This window comes from Sabethes cyaneus, chromosome 2, assembly GCF_943734655.1.
Source record: "Sabethes cyaneus chromosome 2, idSabCyanKW18_F2, whole genome shotgun sequence".
Taxonomy (NCBI): domain Eukaryota; kingdom Metazoa; phylum Arthropoda; class Insecta; order Diptera; family Culicidae; genus Sabethes; species Sabethes cyaneus.
Window position 1 is genome coordinate 117,977,681 of NC_071354.1, and position 19,961 is coordinate 117,997,641.

Consider the following 19,961-nt stretch of genomic DNA (forward strand, 5'->3'; position numbering starts at 1 on the left):
ATCAAAATCCGGACGGTACCAATATCCGGACACCTTCTCTATTTTATCCTCAATAAGCAATAATAGGGTAAAGAACTAGTTTTAAGCAGTCTAAGCGGGTCACTGATTGTTTTACCTTATTACAAGCGATGGGTTGACTAAGTGGGGGATATCAGCATACCAATCTTCTTGCTATCTTTAGTTCTTCAAGCTGTTACCATTGGAAGACACTATTGTTGAGCTAAACTTTTGATTTTTCGCCTTAAAAGTTGGAGCGGTGGAACTAATTTTGAACACACCGAACCCATTTTCACCCGCAAGGTGCTATTTTAAGCAATCCTGAAATCTGAATTTTTTTACGTCCCGTTAAACAATCCCTCGAACTTTTCCCCCTATTCAGTAAGTTCGCGTTCCTATCCGCGACCTACTAATCGGCAACTGATGCGTAATCGGCATAGCGTATCGGCATAGATGCGTAAAATGCCATCTGTCTAAATTGTTTATCGGGGCATACACTCACCGCACCGTTCGGCAAACGGTATTCGTCGTCTCTTTTATTCTCTGGTGTTCTTATGGGAAACTGCGAGTTTGACGTCTCACTCGCTGTTCATAAGGATGGTGGGAGAACAAAAGAGGCAAACATAGAAGTGCACACGATCTAACTTTAGAACAGTGTTGTCAAAGCAAATAACATTGAAACACATCGTTGCTTCATTAAATCACTGAGAAAATCTTCGAAAATTATTGAAAAAGCTGTCTTTTGTGTTGTTTTTAATAAAGAAAAATTAATTATGAACATACATTTCTCTTGAAAGTATTGAACCACGTTTTCACCATAGGAGGTTTCAGTTAATTTCAAACTTAAAATTCTTATTTCCAGAACCGAAACAGTGTCTTGGCAACACGATAGTTCATCAGTTGTGCTGCAGCTGCTGCTACTGGTGAACAGGTTCCGTCAATTCAGAATTTGGTTTTCAGTTCTGTTAGAAAATAATAAAACTTTTGGCTAGTGACAAAGCCTTAGATAATAGAAAAACCCGATTTAATCCACCTAGTGGTGAAAGGAACCTTTGTTATACGGTCTTACTTGCTATTTGAGATAGAAATCGACACGTCTTCGGAACATAAATCATATCGTTGCGTATTGCGTTGATTTACATAAAATTTTTGAAAATTGAATAAGTTTACAAAATTTGAACAAAATAGGAACACTTTTAAATTTTGACAGATCCTTTGTTCATGAAATTGCCGAGTAAGGATAAGTAAGTTGTTATTAATATGAGTAAGTGCAAATAAAAGTAAATTGTAAGTGGAAATCTTATCCTTTAGCATATACGTTGTCTAGTTTATAGGTTTTTGAACTATGCATAGTTTCCTGTAATGCCATTCTATTTGACTCACATCAATAGAGTTTTCTTGAAAATTTTCATCAATTTTTATTAACTCACGCTGTTGAATTTTATACAACACGTGTAGGTTTTTCAACGCCATATTGTTATAAAGTTACAAATCGTTGTTTAACTAACGTATATTCTTCAACAAACTTTGTGAGCAAAATATCATAATTATTCAATGCATTAATAATTTAAATTGTTGGGAAAATTTATGCAGCAAAACTATCAGCAAATGTAAAATGTTTAAAATGTATCCATCTGGTGGTAGTCGAGTAATGCGGAGTCAAAATTAGGGTATTTTTTATAATCAAAGTTCCACAGATCCTAAACAAGCAAACATAGAGGTATAGTATTTTCAGCAAAGTTGTGTATTTTTACTATTTGTACAATTTTGTAGAACATGAAAAAGTCATATAACAATTACAAAACGAGCAAAAATAGAAAAACTGATTTCACAAATTCATATACAATAAATAAGATATTTCTATCTTCGCTGCAGAGATAGAAGGTTACTGTCTTCAGCAAAATTTCTTGTAATAATATGCTCTATAACTTTGCAGAATACATCAATGTGTTATATTGACACTGAAGAAAAATATTTTTTTTATTTCACTTTTAGGGGGATTAATCAAAATTTCAATTCCACCAGACGATAGAGCTTTCAATTTCAAGAAACTCTCCCAAAGGTTCGATAAACCTAAAGCCAAGTTTTCCCAGTCAAAACTCTAGTGCACACGTTTTGTTTGGTTTGGGGCTATTGTGCGCGCGAGTAACTGTGTTACAAAAGTTGGCGCGAGTGTTCGAGGGGTAATATCTTTTAATCGGTAAAATCAATTCTTATGCAATTTTGCATATACATTCGTAGTGTCAAAACCTCTCGTTTGATATTAAAATAATTCAAATTAGGTAAATTATCTTGGTTAAAATCATTATAAATTATTGTTAATTTTGGTGTGGTGTATACGGTTGCTCATAACTTTCAAATTAAGCGTCCAATCAAAAAACCATTCAATAGTGATCTATTAGGATATATTATCTTTCAAATGAGACTAATAGCGCATAAATCGGTTTGGCCATCTCTAAGAAACAGGCGATAATTATTACCTTGTCAAAACAGGTTTTTTACCTTTGTTATACTATATAACAAAGGTTTAGAAATTGGTCGAAAAACACGAAATTGATCCGAGGCCCGTAGGGCCGAATCACATATACCAATCGATAGAGCTCGACGAACTGAGCAATGTCTGTGTGTGTGTGTGTATGTGTGTATGTGTGTATGTGTGTATGTGTGTATGTGCAGCTCATTTTCTATCGCCTGTTTCTCAAAGATGGCTGAACCGATTTGATCGCTTTTACTTTTGTTTGAAAGGTATTATTGTCTAGTATATCACTATTGAATTGCTTTGCGGTCCGACGTTTCGTTTAAAAGTTATAAGCAAAAATGTGAAAACTACGTGACACGCGTTTCTCCTGAACTACGCAACCAATTTTAACGATCTTAGTACCAAACGAAAGCTCTTGCTGTTGCTAAACTTTTTACCAAGTTTTATTGAAAACGGACAAGCAGTTTAAAAGTTAGCCTTAAAAAACCATTTTTGATAAGGTTCAAATGATCGCCTGTTTCTCAGAGATGGCCAAGCCGATTTATGCGCTATTAGTTTTATTTGGCAGGTAATATAGCCGGATAGATCACTATTGAATGGTTTTTGGATTGGACGTTTAATTTGAAAGTTATGAGAAATCGTATACACCACACCAAAATTAACAATAATTTACAATGATTTTAACCAAGATAATTTACCTAATTTCAATTATTTTAATATCAAACGAGAGGTTTTGACACTACGAATATATATGCAAAATTTCAGAAGAATTGGTTTTACCGGTCAAAAGATATCAATCCTCAAACGCTCGCGCCAACTTTTGCAACACAGTTACTCGCGCGCACAATAACCCAAAACCAAAGAAAACGTGCGCACTAGAGTTTTGACTAGGAAAACTTGTTTTTAAGTTTATCGAACCTTTGGAAGAGTTTCTTGAAATTGAATGCTCTATCATCTGGTGCAATTTAAATTTGGATTAATCCCCCTAAAAGTGAAAAATTTTTTTTTTTTCAGTTTCAATATAACACATTGATATGTTCTGCAAAGTTTTAGAGCCTATTATTACAAGAAATTTTGCTGAAGACTGTAACCTGAGATAGAAGCGAAGACAGAGAAATCTTATTTATTGTTTCTGTATTTGTGAAATCAGTTTTTCTATTTTAGCTCTTTTTGTAATTGTTGTATGACTTTTTCATGTGTTACAAAGTTATACAAATAGTAAAAATACACAACTTTGCTGAAAATAGTATACCTCTATGTTTGCTTGTTTAGGAACTGTAGAACTTTGATTATAAAAATACCCTGATTTTAACCCCGAATTACTCGACTACCAACTGACGGATACATTTTAAACATTTTACATTTGCTGATAGTTTTGCTACATACAGACATCATTTTTCCATATGAAGTAACGTGAAAAAATTCCAGTTTGGGGCCAATAGCGGTACACCTACGGTTGCCAGTATGCCAGATAAATCTGGATTTTGCCAGATTTTTGATTGCGCGCCAGACCAACAGACAAAGCTTAAAACCTTCCAGATATTTGGCACTGTGCCAGATTTTCGATTATCCGTCTTGCAAAAAGGTCATCACTTCTAATTTTGGACAAAATTTTGCATCTACGGTGAGCAAAACGAGCAAGATTTTTTCAGGAAAACGCCTCCCCGTCGGACTAATTTACCACCAGATTTTTGCCAGACACTTTTATTCGTGTTCGCCAGATTTTTGGGAAAACCAGGTGGCAACCTTGGTACACCTCACATGCTGCTTGCTTCGTTTCTGTGCTCTCGGTTTATGCTGATCTATTTTCCTAACAATTTAAAGTATTATTGCATTGAATAATTCAGACATTTTGCTGAACATTTTTTTGAAGAATATACGTTAGTTAAACACCGATTGGTAAATATGGCATTCAAAAACCTACACATGTTATTCAGTATACAACATCGTGAGTAACCGAAGGTTAATAAAAATTGATGAAATTTTTTCAAGAAAACCTTATTGATGCATAGTTATGCATAGTTCAAAAACCTATAAACTAGACCTTTACTACGCAATGTATATGTTAAAGAATAATATTTCTTCTTACAACTTACTTTTACTTGCACTTACCCACATTAGTAACAACTTACTCAGCAATTTCATAAGAAAAAGAACTATCAAATTTTGTAAGTGCTACTATTTTGTTCAAATTTTGTAAGCTTATTCAATTTCCAAAATTTTTATGTAAACCAACGCACAATGCAACGTTAACTAATAGATGAATTATGTTCCGAAGACGTGTCGATTTCTATCTCAAATAGCAAGTAAGACCGTATAACAAAGGTTCCTTTCACCAATAGGTGGATTAAATCAGGTTTTTAAGCATAACTTTTAAACTACTTGTTTGTTTTCAATTAAAAATTCCTGAACAATTTAGCTTTAATAAGAGCTTTCATTTGATACTAAGATCGTTGAAATCGGTCATATAGTTCCGAAGAAACCCGTGTCACGTATTTTTCACATTTTTGCTTATAACTTTTAAACGAAACGTCGTATCACGAAACAACTCAATAGTGATATACTAGACAATAACACCTTTCAAACAAAAGTAATAGCGAACCATTCGGTTCAGCCATCTCTGAGAAACAGGCGATAGAAAAAATCATTACATACACACACACACACACACACACACACACACACACACACACACACACACACACACACACACACACACACACACACACACACACACACACACACACACACACACACACACACACACACACACACACACACACACACACACACACACACACACACACACACACACACACACACACACACACACACACACACACACACACACACACACACACACACACACACACACACACACACACACACACACACACACACACACACACACACACACAGACATTGCTCAAATTGTCGAACCCTATCGATTGGTATATGTGACTTGGCCCTCCGGGCCTCGGAACAATTTCGTGTTTTTCGACCAATTTTTAAACCTTTGTTATAGTATAACAAAGGTAAAAAGAGACTGAATAATATGGTATGTGACAATTGAGTGCTTGACTTTCAGAGTGGTCGTAATCAGTGCTGAAAATTTGATGAATTCGTTAGTAGCGAGGTGGCGATTGCTGAAGAGCAGCTGAAAAATGTACGTTTTTGGACAACAATTTTTAATTCATCATATTTCTTGTCGGAAACCCAGTAAATTGTGTTTGTGTGAATCAAATGTATGGTTAAGTGATTTGTGAAGATGATCCTATCAAAAGATTTTGAAAATATGAATAAAAAAGTGCATTTTCGGATCATTTATGTTCAACTAATTAAAATAGGTAACACTGCTTAACTCGTTCCTTACCCTATATACAATTTATGAGGTGTAGCTATGTGGATTACTTTGCAAATATATCTAATATCCTTTCAACATAATCGGTGGTTAAGTAGGCTGCGCGAAATAACTTTAATAAATCCAAACGTAACGTTGGTGTCAAACAGTGCCTTTTTTCTGCGAGTTTCTTCATATTACTAAAAAGTAGTGCTTTCGCGATTTAAGGTTTTGGGAACTTATTATTACGAAGAAACCAACTTTTTAGGCTTTGTATCAACAAAGAAGGTTAGTTTTAATTAATTGAGACGGTGTCATTGATTAAAGTGGTGAAATAAAGTGTATTTTTATAAATAATTACGCTGTCCGGGTTTAAAACCATGTTTTTAAATCCGGACATGTATGATGGTGGCTACCTTATGTTTTTCTTAGAAAATGAAAGGACACGTTGAAGGTAGAAGGTGTGATAAGAGAAAGAGGCTCGATCCACGGAACCGTCAAAATATTTGGTAATCCAAAATACTTTAAGGCATTTAATGTAGAAATACTTAATCACTTTCGTTCTCTGGTTATGTAAGGGTCAGTGTAACACTTGACTAAAATCGTACCATTAAGAACACCAAAGTGGCATTAAAAGTAAAAAAACCTGATTTAATCCACCTATTGGTGAAAGGAACCTTTGTTATACGGTCTTACTTGCTATTTGAGATAGAAATCGACACGTCTTCGGAACATAATTCATCTATTAGTTAACGTTGCATTGTGCGTTGGTTTACATAAAAATTTTGGAAATTGAATAAGCTTACAAAATTTGAACAAAATAGTAGCACTTACAAATTTTGATAGTTCTTTTTCTCATGAAATTGCTGAGTAAGTTGTTACTAATGTGGGTAAGTGCAAGTAAAAGTAAGTTGTAAGAAGAAATATTATTCTTTAACATATACATTGCGTAGTAAAGGTCTAGTTTATAGGTTTTTGAACTATGCATAACTATGCATCAATAAGGTTTTCTTGAAAAAATTTCATCAATTTTTATTAACCTTCGGTTACCAACGCTGTTGTATACTGAATAACATGTGTAGGTTTTTGAATGCCATATTTACCAATCGGTGTTTAACTAACGTATATTCTTCAAAAAAATGTTCAGCAAAATGTCTGAATTATTCAATGCAATAATACTTTAAATTGTTAGGAAAATAGATCAGCATAAACCGAGAGCACAGAAACGAAGCAAGCAGCATGTGAGGTGTACCAAGGTTGCCACCAGGTTTTCCCGAAAATCTGGCGAACACGAATAAAAGTGTCTGGCAAAAATCTGGTGGTAAATTAGTCCGATGGGGAGGCGTTTTCCTGAAAAAATCTTGCTCGTTTTACTCACCGTAGATGCAAAATTTTGTCCAAAATTAGAAGTGATGCCCTTTTTGCAAGACGGATAATCGAAAATCTGGCACAGTGCCAAATATCTGGAAGGTTTTAAGCTTTGTCTGTTGGTCTGGCGCGCAATCAAAAATCTGGCAAAATCCAGATTTATCTGGCATACTGGCAACCGTAGGTGTACCGCTATTGGCCCCAAACTGGAATTTTTTCACGTTACTTCATATGGAAAAATGATGTCTGTATGTAGCAAAACTATCAGCAAATGTAAAATGTTTAAAATGTATCCGTCAGTTGGTAGTCGAGTAATTCGGGGTTAAAATCAGGGTATTTTTATAATCAAAGTTCTACAGTTCCTAAACAAGCAAACATAGAGGTATACTATTTTCAGCAAAGTTGTGTATTTTTACTATTTGTATAACTTTGTAACACATGAAAAAGTCATACAACAATTACAAAAAGAGCCAAAATAGAAAAACTGATTTTACAAATACAGAAACAATAAATAAGATTTCTCTGTCTTCGCTTCTATCTCAGGTTACAGTCTTCTAATCTAATCTAATCTAATCTCACACTAACGCAGCCAATTCTTGAAGGCATCCTGGAAAATGACGATTACTTGAATCAATCATTTTTCTTGTCAACGGCCAGGCCAACTGCGCAGCATGTACCGCAGAGAGAATTCCAAGGAATCAAGTGGAACCAGAAAAAATATCTAATTCCATTTAACTCCTTGAAATCAAGGGGAAGGAAGAAAGCGTGGACCTCCCGTACCAAACGCTTCCCGTACACATAGATAATGATTTATTTACAATCGTTGGGAGTATCTTTGCTAATAAAGTTAAGTGATACTCCGGACCCTCAGGGATGAACTAATGGTATTTAGACCAGAAGCCAGGCTGCAATTGGCCAAGGATATAGCGCCTTATTTCGCTCTTCTATCTCAGGTTACAGTCTTCAGCAAAATTTCTTGTAATAATAGGCTCTAAAACTTTGCAGAACATATCAATGTGTTATATTGAAACTGAGAAAAAAAATTTTTCACTTTTAGGGGGATTAATCCAAATTTAAATTGCACCAGATGATAGAGCATTCAATTTCAAGAAACTCTTCCAAAGGTTCGATAAACTTAAAAACAAGTTTTCCTAGTCAAAACTCTAGTGCGCACGTTTTCTTTGGTTTTGGGTTATTGTGCGCGCGAGTAACTGTGTTGCAAAAGTTGGCGCGAGCGTTCGAGGATTGATATCTTTTGACCGGTAAAACCAATTCTTATGAAATTTTGCATATATATTCGTAGTGTCAAAACCTCTCGTTTGATATTAAAATAATTGAAATTAGGTAAATTATCTTGGTTAAAATCATTGTAAATTATTGTTAATTTTGGTGTGGTGTATACGATTGCTCATAACTTTCAAATTAAACGTCCAATCCAAAAACCATTCAATAGTGATCTATCCGGCTATATTACCTGCCAAATAAAACTAATAGCGCATAAATCGGCTTGACCATCTCTGAGAAACAGGCGATCATTTGAACCTTATCAAAAATGGTTTTTTAAGGCTAACTTTTAAACTGCTTGTCCGTTTTCAATAAAACTTGGTAAAAAGTTTAGTAACAGCAAGAACTTTCGTTTGGTACTAAGATCGTTAAAATTGGTTGCGTAGTTCAGGAGAAACGCGTGTCACGTAGTTTTCACATTTTTGCTTATAACTTTTAAACGAAACGTCGGACCGCAAAGCAATTCAATAGTGATATACTAGACAATAATACCTTACAAACAAAAGTAAAAGCGATCAAATCGGTTCAGCCATCTTCGAGAAACAGGCGATAGAAAATGAACTGCACACACACACATACACACATACACACATACACACACACACAGACATTGCTCAGTTCGTCGAGCTCTATCGATTGGTATATGTGATTCGGCCCTACGGGCCTCGGATCAATTTCGTGTTTTTCGACCAATTTCTAAACCTTTGTTATATAGTATAACAAAGGTAAAAATGTATAAAGTTATGATTTTTAATACTACATTTTAGAAGTGATTAGTTGTTTACTTATAGGCATACATTTCTTAAACAAAACATGAGAAAGTTTTGCCTGTCCGGAATATGATTCCAAAGTGTCCGGATATTGATTCACTGAGATGTGAGGTGTCCGGATTTATGAACAAGACAAGCCAGTTTATTTCTCTTATTTTAATGTATTTTATTTAGTTTTCGTTGTAAAATTGACGTGTTATTGCGAATTTAAGCTTTACATTTGATTATAGTACAAAGCAGTTACTAGAATGTTGCGAAATTATTGTTTACGGAGCATATCAAACATATGACCTGCTTAAGTGTCCGGATATTGATGCAGCATGGTATATTTTTTCAAATTTTAGCTCTTATTCCTATGTGATGCCTCCCAGTTGGCCTTGAGGTATGACGCTGGCCTAATAAGCCAGTCGTCGTATGTTCGAATCCCGACTGGTAGAGGCTGTAAGAGTCAATAGGATCGTTGCAGCTGGCCCTGCAATTGTCCTGCACTTTAACAGCTGGCTGCGAAGTCTGTCATATAAAAACAGAAGGTCGATAACGGAATGTAGCACCTAGGCTTTGCTTTTTACTATGTGATGCTATGCAGCAATTTAAATTTAAATTAAAAATGTATTTTGTTGGAAATAATTTCAAAATCATTGCAAAACAATTTACTTTGAGTGTTTTATAACGTAGCTAAGCCCGTTGACTCACTGTTCCTGTTGTCTCACTGTTGACTACTCTCCCCTACTAATCAAAATGACTTAATTGCTGGTAAATCTAGTCTTAATTTACAATTGGCTTGTAATTTAGTGGGTTATTTATTCATAACATTTTACACATACATAGTTAGTTCAATTATCTTTCGCATTCGAGTCTTTTAAATATAAAATTACCGTCAAAATAGTAGCGTAATATCCAAATTGTGTTAAAAATCAATACGAGCAGATAAAAAAATAACAACTACAACAATGCGAGTAGATGAAAAGATGAATGAAAAAACAATGAGATTTTTTTAAACAAGCGTTTCAGCATTTTTACTCAAAGTTCATTATACTGAAAACCAAATCTATTCCTATATTCACATATACGTTACAAAAAAAACCTATCAAAACAGATAAAATCGAAAGATATTTTTTGTTGATTTTCGGAAATTACATTGTGAGAACTGCTGCTCTGTTTTTGCTAGAACTAGAGCTCGAGTACTTTGGGCTACACAAAACATTTGTTACTCAAGTCCAACAAATTTTTTGTCCCCCGATTTTTAAAGCCAATTTTAAAGCGACGAGAGGGGATTGGTGACAAAAAAAACTTGGAAAATAATTTGCGTTCTAACTGCTGATAAAGATTTGTAATCGAAAGAATAAAAGTGTTGAGTGTTTGGTTTACTTGAAGAATTTTATTAACAGCTTCTATGTACTGTTAAGATAGCAAAAGTTACAATTTAAAGTAATTCGTTCGTTTAATCAATATGGACTCATTGAATATAATCGTTAAGATTTAGGACGAAACCCCCCAATTTTAAAAAATATGACTTGTTTTCACAAAAACATAGAGCTCACCGAAAAGCGGTCTTGGGCATCTACGGTAAAAAAATTCAATTGTAAAACAACAATTGAAACAAATTTTTTGTTCGTTTTTTCTTGGTAAACATTTGGTAAACATTGCATTTTTCGTACATTTTTCTTCTTTTTATTTCAGGTTGTGATTAAATCACTAATTTAGTTCACAAATCTAAAAACCAACAAAAAAAGTTTGTTTCAATGCGTTGTTTAGTTCGTGAGAAAAATGAACATGAAGCTTGAAAGGCATGACTTCGCATACGCGGCACCTGTTGCGTAGAGTATTTGTTCGTGAATACCTTCCCTCGACCGCCTTTGGGCGATTTATGGTTATAAGCAACTGTTTAAGTAATTCACCAATAAATAAAGGCAAAACTTATGCACAATGGAAAGATTAACAAATTCCCTACACATAAATGTTTTGTTTAGACACAGTAGGATTTCGAATTTGACAACAAATGCGTGTTGCCTATTTTGCCATAATCGAGACGCTATTTTGATATGTAAAAGTTTTTTAAATGTAGGTCATAAATGGGCTAAATATGATTAATCTATGCTTTTGCTACGATTGCAAAAATATTATATGTACCTAAAAAGTCCGACGAAAGCTATCAGGCCGACGTAAGCAATGTTTTGTTACCCTGCGTAATCCTACGGCTATATCTAGTGGAGGCCACCAAAAGGCGGTGGTGGGCATCAGAGGATTAATTAAATAATTTACGCATAACTCAAATAAAAATTTGGCACAATACCTTCTTTAATTCTTAAGCGATTTAGTGGCATAATTGAATGTTTAGATTGATTCGAATAGCCAGAATAATCAGAAATGCTTCCCTGACGTAACGTTCAGTCTTTTTCAATCTTGATGAGCGCTCGTCCCGATTATTCATTATGAACGATTTGCTGCGAAGGCGAACTCCTAGACTCCTACTCGATGACATCGGCTCGCAAAGAACAAACGGAGACGAACAAAGCAGAACGAAAAATTGCAGTGGCAATAAATCGTCTAACACCGATCGCTCATGAATAATCACGCTGGTGACATCGCTCGCTTCGTTCACGAATGCAAACACGGCAAGTAAACTGCCGAACGCGTTCGTAAGAAATTGTTCGTTTTGAATGCTTCGATGCGATTTTCTGCAACCTTGATCTAAGTTAGGTGCTTACATACAGAGTATCGTTTCGAATGGCAACTTAGCATCGATTGCTTTCGTGCCTAAGTCGTTGCATTTTTCCGAAAGCGGTTGTTTTTAAAGATCATTTTGAATAGAATAGGGTACACTTGGCAATGACGCATTTACAACCCGGGAATTATATTGAAGCGTTATAAACGACATATCACGGGCGTTCGAGTCGTGTAATCGGTTACCTAGATACATCGCGCAACGTAATTTCCATTATATGATTATCGAATATCAAAAACTGAATAGCTGTACATCTCCTTGATAAAGTGGTCACGGTTTTACCTTTCTACTATATAAATATACTAGCTGACCCGACAAACTACGTATTGCCACAAATTAAACTGCGTTGTACATAAATCGTGAATCTCGGATGACCTTTGTCACAATCTCGAGTTTTGCAAGTTTCTGAGGAGTTCATGGGTGTTATAATAAACAAATTTTCCTCACAGTAAAGTAGAAAACAACTCCCCCCATCGCTCAGCCTGATAAAATAAAGCGGATAGCATTTAAATATTCGCCATCATTACGAACGAAATTTCGCCGAATACCATTTCGCGAAAAACCTTACGCGGGATGTACCATTTCACGGATACCTTTTCGTAGAAAGTACCATTTCGCAGGGGTGACCCAACTGAAGGAAAGTAATAGAAGTCAGCAGATCTAGGATAATAAATAAACCTAGATAGAGGTGATCTCTACGGGGGGATGCCCCCCGCAGTGGCCGGCGCTTCCGACAGCAGGTCGCTGGCAACACTCGCGGCCTATGGCCGTCTCGCGCTGAATTATCTAATGTTACAATTGATAGTTTTTGGTGGTCTTGTTATTGATTAATGTTTTATGAGTCTAAAATTTCTCGAGTTTGATTAGTTTTTGAGTTACGCAAAAATTTCTGTTTTATTTGTATGAGAGTTCTTATCCCCCTACCACGGGGGTGAGGAGTCTCAAACCATCATTAAAAAAATTCCTGCCTCCAAAACCCCCCACATGCCAAATTTGGTTCCACTGGCTTGATTACTTCTAGAGTTATGAGAAAATTTGTATTTCATTTGCATAGAAGCCCCCCCCCCTCCCCCTCTTAAAGCAGGGAGAGATTTCAATTCACCATAGAAAACATTCTTGTCTCCAAAAACACCCACATGTCAAATTTTGTTCCATTTGCTTGATTAGTTCTCGAGTTATGAGGAAAATTGTATTTCATTTGTATGGGAGCCCCCCCTCCTAAAAAGGTAAGGGGTCTTAATTCATCATAAAAAATTCATGCCTCCAAAAACACCAACATGTCAAATATAAATAATTTATCTGAATCAACGCGCCCAAATCTACACACACCTTGTTCTTCTCCTAATTTAACCGTTATGTGTTCGACAAAAAAACACCCTTAAGTGCTCGACAAGGGTACCCGGGTACCCACAAATTGAAACGCTTGTAACTTTGGCAATTTTTGACCGATTCGGACACTTTTACCACCAAAAGATTCAGGAACTTATCCACTTCCAGTGTGGTTATAACAGAGCCGGAAGTGGTTCATCTGGTTCCCGGAAATCCGGCAGTCCGAGGATGTGTTCCGGAATTAAAGCACTTTTTATATTTTTGGATGTAATTATAGTAATATGGGTGTCCAAAGTTCTTCCAATTACTCCGACAGGTCATTCTTCATTGTTTTAAGACAATACAATGATATATCCTCGGAATGGCCATTCAGCGACAAGTTCCCGTGGGACCTCCTGTGGCCATAAAACTGTTTGGTTTGCAACACTGGCAATATGGCTTTCTAAATTCATGAAGGTCATTTTTCATTATTTTGATTCTGTCTGATGATTTTGCCACGGCATGGCCATTCCGGAACATATTCCCGTGGGGCTTCACAGTTGTCCAAAACCAAAAATATGTGCGCATTAGAGTTTTGAGTGGGAAAACTTGATTTTAGGTTTATGGAACCTTTGGGAGAGTTTCTTGAAATTAAAAGTTCTATCGTGTGGTGAAATTCAAACTTTGAATAATCCCCCTAAAAGTGAAATAAAAAATTTATTTTTCTTCAGCTTCAATATAACACATTGATGAGTTCTGCAAAGTTTTAGAGCATATTATTACAAGAAATTTTGCTGAAGACCGTAACCTTCTATCTCTTCAGCGAAGATATAAAAGTCCTATTTCTTATATGTGAATCTTTAAAATCAGTTTTTCTATTTTAGCTTTTTTTGTAGTTGTTGTATGATTTTTTCATGTTCTATAAAGTTGTACAAATAGCAAAGATACACAACTTTGTAGTATACACAAATGTAGTATACCTCTATCTTTGCTTGTTTAGGAACTGTAAAACTTTTGATATAAAAAATACCCTAATTTTGATCCCCAATTACGCGCCTATGCGCAGACGGATACAAATGAAACTTCCTGACTTTTTGTAGTTTTTTATTTAGTTTCAGATTCATGTAATGTAATTTGTATCTGTTTGCGCATAGTTGAGTAATTCGGGGTCAGATTTAGGGTATTCATTATAACAAAAGTTTTACAGCTCCCAAATAAGCAAAGTTAGAGGTATACTACATTCGGCAAAGTTGTTTATTTTTACTATTTGTACAACTTTATAGAACATGAAAAAATCATGCAACAACTACAAAAAAAGCTAAAATATAAAAACTGATTTTGAAGATTCACATATAAGAAATAGGACTTTTATATCTTCGCTGAAGAGATAGAAGGTTACGGTCTTCAGCAAAACTTCTTGTAATAATATGCTCTAAAACTTTGCAGAACTCATCAATGTGTTATATTGAAGCTGCGGAAAAATATTTTTTTTATTTCACTTTTAGGGGGATTATTCAAAATTTGAATTTCACCATACGATAGAACTTTTAATTTCAAGAAACTCTCCCAAAGGTTCCATAAACCTAAAATCAAGTTTTCCCACTCAAAACTCTAATGCGCAAATATTTTTGGTTTTGGACAACTATGAAGCCCCACGGGAATATGTTCCGGAATGGCCATGCCGTGGCAAAATCATCAGATAGAATCAAAATAATGAAAAATGACCTTCTGGAGTAATTTCATGAATTTAGAAACCCATATTGCCAGTGTTGCAAACCAAACAGTTTTATGGCCACAGGAGGTCCCACGGGAACTTGTCGCAGAATGGCCATTCCGAGGATATATCATTGTATTGTCTTAAAACAATGAAGAATGACCTGTCGGAGTAATTGGAAGAACTTTGGACACCCATATTACTATAATTACATCCAAAAATATAAAAAGTGCTTTAATTCCGGAACACATCCTCGGACTGCCGGATTTCCGGGAACCAGATGAACCACTTCCGGCTCTGTTATAACCACACTGGAAGTGGATAAGTTCCTGAATCTTTTGGTGGTAAAAGTGTCCGAATCGTCAAAAATTGCCAAAGTTACAAGCGTTTCAATTTGTGGGTACCCGGGTACCCTTGTCGAGCACTTAAGGGGTAAAAAAATTCGAAGCCCCCCCATTCCACCCCCTTAAGTGCTACATGAAAGCTTATTTTATGAAAAGTTGCAATTCAACTAGTTCTTAGATGTCACAGAGTTTCAGTATCCTTGATCAAAGAAAACTTTAGAATTTCGTACTTTGAAAGCTGAAAAGGTACCCGGGTACCCTGTCGAACACATAACGGTTAAATATCAGTAATGAAACGTTAATATATTGTCAAAAATTTTGACACCGCATGAGAAGCGCTGCCAAAATTAACGAAATCCAAAACAAAATTTTAAGTTCCTCTTATACTGTGATTCTAGGTAATGAAACCAGTTGGGATGAGAGTGTAAACAGTGGAGAGGTCTTTGGCAACAATTACAACGTTTATAGAGACGATCGAGATTATCAAATGTCAGAAAAAAAATCAGGTGGTGGAGCCCTAGTGGCCGTCTCTTCAAAACTTAACTCTGAAATAATCACTACAAGAAAAATTAAGGATTTTGAACACGTTTGGGCAATAGTGCTAGTAGCAGGCGAAACTCATATACCGTGTCGTATCGAAATCCGTACACCTAAGAACTAGACAATTTAGAATGATCAATACAAAATTATGGAATTGTAATATGCAATTCATCACATTTTCTTTTGACAGTATGTTACTTATTTTAATATTATTTGGAATCACAGGAAGCTAAAATTACTCCTAGTTATAAAAAATTGAGGACAAAATGTACAACTTTTGATTCGAAATCCGTACACTTTTTCATGTCTGATTCAAAATCCGTACACCTTTGATTCAAATTCCGTACACCATGTTTAAAATTAACTAACGCCTCTAATACTCATGAATCTAAAACCGTGCATGCTTGATTATTAAGATCAAGTTAATCAAGTTAAAAGTCAATTGCTATGTCGTTTTGGTTTATTTGTCTGACTGCTTGATAAAATATGTTTTTCTTCATAATCGATGCATTGTGTTTCAGTGCTACTTATCTAAGAGTCATTTACAGGCACAGTCTCCACACTGGAATCAATATTTTCGTATTTAAACCAAATTGTTCATTTGTGGTCGAAAAGTTAAAATATCAAGTTTGGTGTCGATTAGACCTCACCTCTATTTTGTAAACCTCGTTTGTGCCAAATCCTCTTACATTCTTTTGCTTATACCTCAGGAAATATTGGGCTTTAAAACCAACTTTTTTTTACATTTTAAGAGTTAATTAACTTGACATATATATATACAGAAAATGGTTGCTCTTATCGTAGTGACCAGAACTGCAAACTATCTCGATGCTTTACTAAACGATTTTCCACTATATATCATCAGAAATGCCATATTCTAGTTTATCGACATGTGTTTAGCTTTAGTCCTTTCTATTTTCTTTTCAAAACATGGAATAAAGTTGGTTAACTAAGGATACTGCACTGGTGTACGGATTTAGATTCAACTAGTAAAAATGATTCAAAATCCGTACAGTACTAAATAAGATGAATAAATATTATTTATTTTATTTTTATTTATTTTATTTGATACATTCATCTGACAATGTCTTAATGAAGGTCACACAAACTCTTACAAAGCATCAGTTCTTGACAATTTTTGAACTGAAGTTTTTGGAGCGTCTTAGCGGAGCGTTTTCTTATTTTTCATTTTAAATTTTTGAACAAAAATTCGAGTAGGCTCTCCAAATTCATGCAATTCTTCAACCCGAGTGAACATCCGGATGCATGACGTCACTGGTTCGTGGTACCCAAACGTGGTTCGGTGAAATTCTGTGTGCAATAAAGCCGTAGTTCGCAGAGATCTTTGAGATGCTCGGAAATTCACTTTTGAAATCAGCGTCGGTGAGTCAATGTCGTTGTTCAAAATTTTTGCTACAAACGTTGCCTGCTGAACTTTTCTGCGCCGTTCTAGTGTGTCCAAACCGAGCAGAAGACAACTTTCACGATAAGGAGGGAGATTCTCTGGGTCTCTCCAAGGCAACTCTCTGAGGGCAATACGGATAAATCGTCTTTGGATTTCAATGCTATAATGAATAAAATATAACTGTACAACGATAATAATCTATCTTTCAAATCTATTTTCGGGATTTGAAACAGGAAAATCACTTCAAGTACGCTTTACACTTGATTTTATTGAAAGTGATTTTCTTAGCAAATTGCTAACGACACTGCAAATGGGCAAGGAAATCCGACAGACATTTGCAGTTTGATTTATATTAATTGTATTTCATAACCTTTTGCCTAACTTTTGACATCGATATAATACTAATAAAAAATGGGTCTGTACATGTTATTAATATTTTGCATTTAGTCTGTTTTAATATATATAATCAAGCAAATTCTATTAGGTGTACGGATTTCTGTGTATGCGAATCACTTGCGCCTCTATGGAGAAATGAAACATTCCACACGGCAATGGAATATTCTGTATTTGTACATGGCAAAGAGAGGCCGTTTGATCCAGTATGGTTCAACAGGCAAATTAAAAACTTAGAAAATCGTAAGCAAAAGGCACACAAAGTTTTCAAAAATCACGAAAGTACAGATAATTTGGCAAATTATTTAAATATATTCAATCAGCTTAATCTGGCTATAAATACCGCATTTGAAGAGTACAATCTTAAGACGGAATATGAAAAATTCTACAATTATGTGAGGACTAAATTAAAATCAGATAATTTCTCATCAAAAATGAACCTCGACAGTAATGAGTGTACTGATTCAGCAAGTATATGCAACTTATTTGCTAACTTTTTTCAAGAAGTTTACGTACCCAGAGGCAGACCGTGATCTTGAATACTTTGAATACGTGATCCTGAATTTCTAAATGACGTTAGCGTTAATCAAATCAGTGTAAACGACTACGGTGGGCCGGCCACGTCGCAAGGATGCCGGACGACTATGTAGTGAAATCCGTTCTCTTCAAGAACCCCACCGACAGCAGAAATAGAGGGGCTCAACGTGCACGATGGCTCGACCAGATTGAAGCCGACTTGCGTGTGTCGAGACGCGCAACGCATTGGCGACGAGTAACCCAGAACCGAGTACAATGGAGAGGAATTCTTGATACGGCAAGAGCCACCCCGGCTCTCGGTTGAATAAGTAAGTAAATAAGTGAACGATATCTTGAATGCATTAAATCATTTAGATATAGCGAAGGGATCGAGATCCGATGGATTTCCTTTATATTGTCTTTTCAATATCTCATTGGAGTCCGGAATTTTTCCACTAGTATAAAAAAAAATTTTTCGGTGCCTATTTTCAAGACATGCCGTAACTATCGTGGTATAGCACTTATATCTTGCATCCCGAAACTTTTTGAGGCAATAGTACAGTGTGACACATACATATTCGAACAAAAATCATTTTATGTCTGCAACGGCATATACAATTAAAACAGTCAAGTCGTGTGCGTGTGTCATCATGACTTCAGTCTTACTTGACGTAGTTTCATTTTCGTATTGTGTCTCGTTCGGTGTACACGTACCAATGTTCAAGTTACGGTCGTTGATAATAAGTAAATTCCGAAACGGTGCTGCTTGCAGCACTATTTTTCGTAACATCTCGGCATAAAAAGAGGATTTACATACGATACAGTAAAAAGATTTGTCGAGACGCGATCTGTTGAAAATCGTAAAAAACCGGAAGAAAACGAAGCGTTAGAACTGCAGAGGTCATAAAGGTTTCTCGAGAGCGAATTTGTCGCAGTTGCGACCGGTCCGCACGCAAAATGGTAGTTAAGCTGAATATCAACAGGAAACCCAAGTAACACTTGCAACATGTTTTTTAGAAAAATATTCAGAAAATAATTGCATTTAAATCATAAATAAGTTTGATAGAAAACAAGATGTTGTAAAAATGTTTTATTTCTAACGCCGATGTTTTCAGCCAGAATGACAGATTAAAGTTGTATTTCGGTTGTACAGCTAAGCTTTTATCGATCATTTACAACTGAGTATTCACGACTACGAAAGTAAAAGAGATTTTTAAGCCTATTCGCACTTACACGAAACCCGATGCCGAATTGGCAAAACATGCGTGTAAACAAAAGCAATAATACTTCCTTCTCTTTTTGTATCACACAAAAATCAAACAAATATAAGCAACTTCGTAATTGCCAGCATTGAAAACCGGACGAAGCGATGACGATAAGTACAGCGCAGATCAATAACTTTGACACATTTTCGTGAGATTTCAATATTTTATTGAGCTTAAATGCTCCAATTTATGAGTTTTCCGAGTATTTTTTGAACGCAAGTTAAGTTATTTCAAAAATAAAAATTAACTGAATCAGTTGTAAGTTAACGCAAAACAAAATTCATACAGTACAGCTTTTCATTGGTTTCGAATTTTCGGCGATCGGTGTGCTCATTCCTACCCAATATATACCAATAAATAAGGATTTCTGTCTGTCTGTCTGTCTGTCTGTCTGTCTGTCTGTCTGTCTGTCTGTCTGTCTGTCTGTCTGTCTGTCTGTCTGTCTGTCTGTCTGTCTGTCTGTCTGTCTGTCTGTCTGTCTGTCTGTCTGTCTGTCTGTCTGTCTGTCTGTCT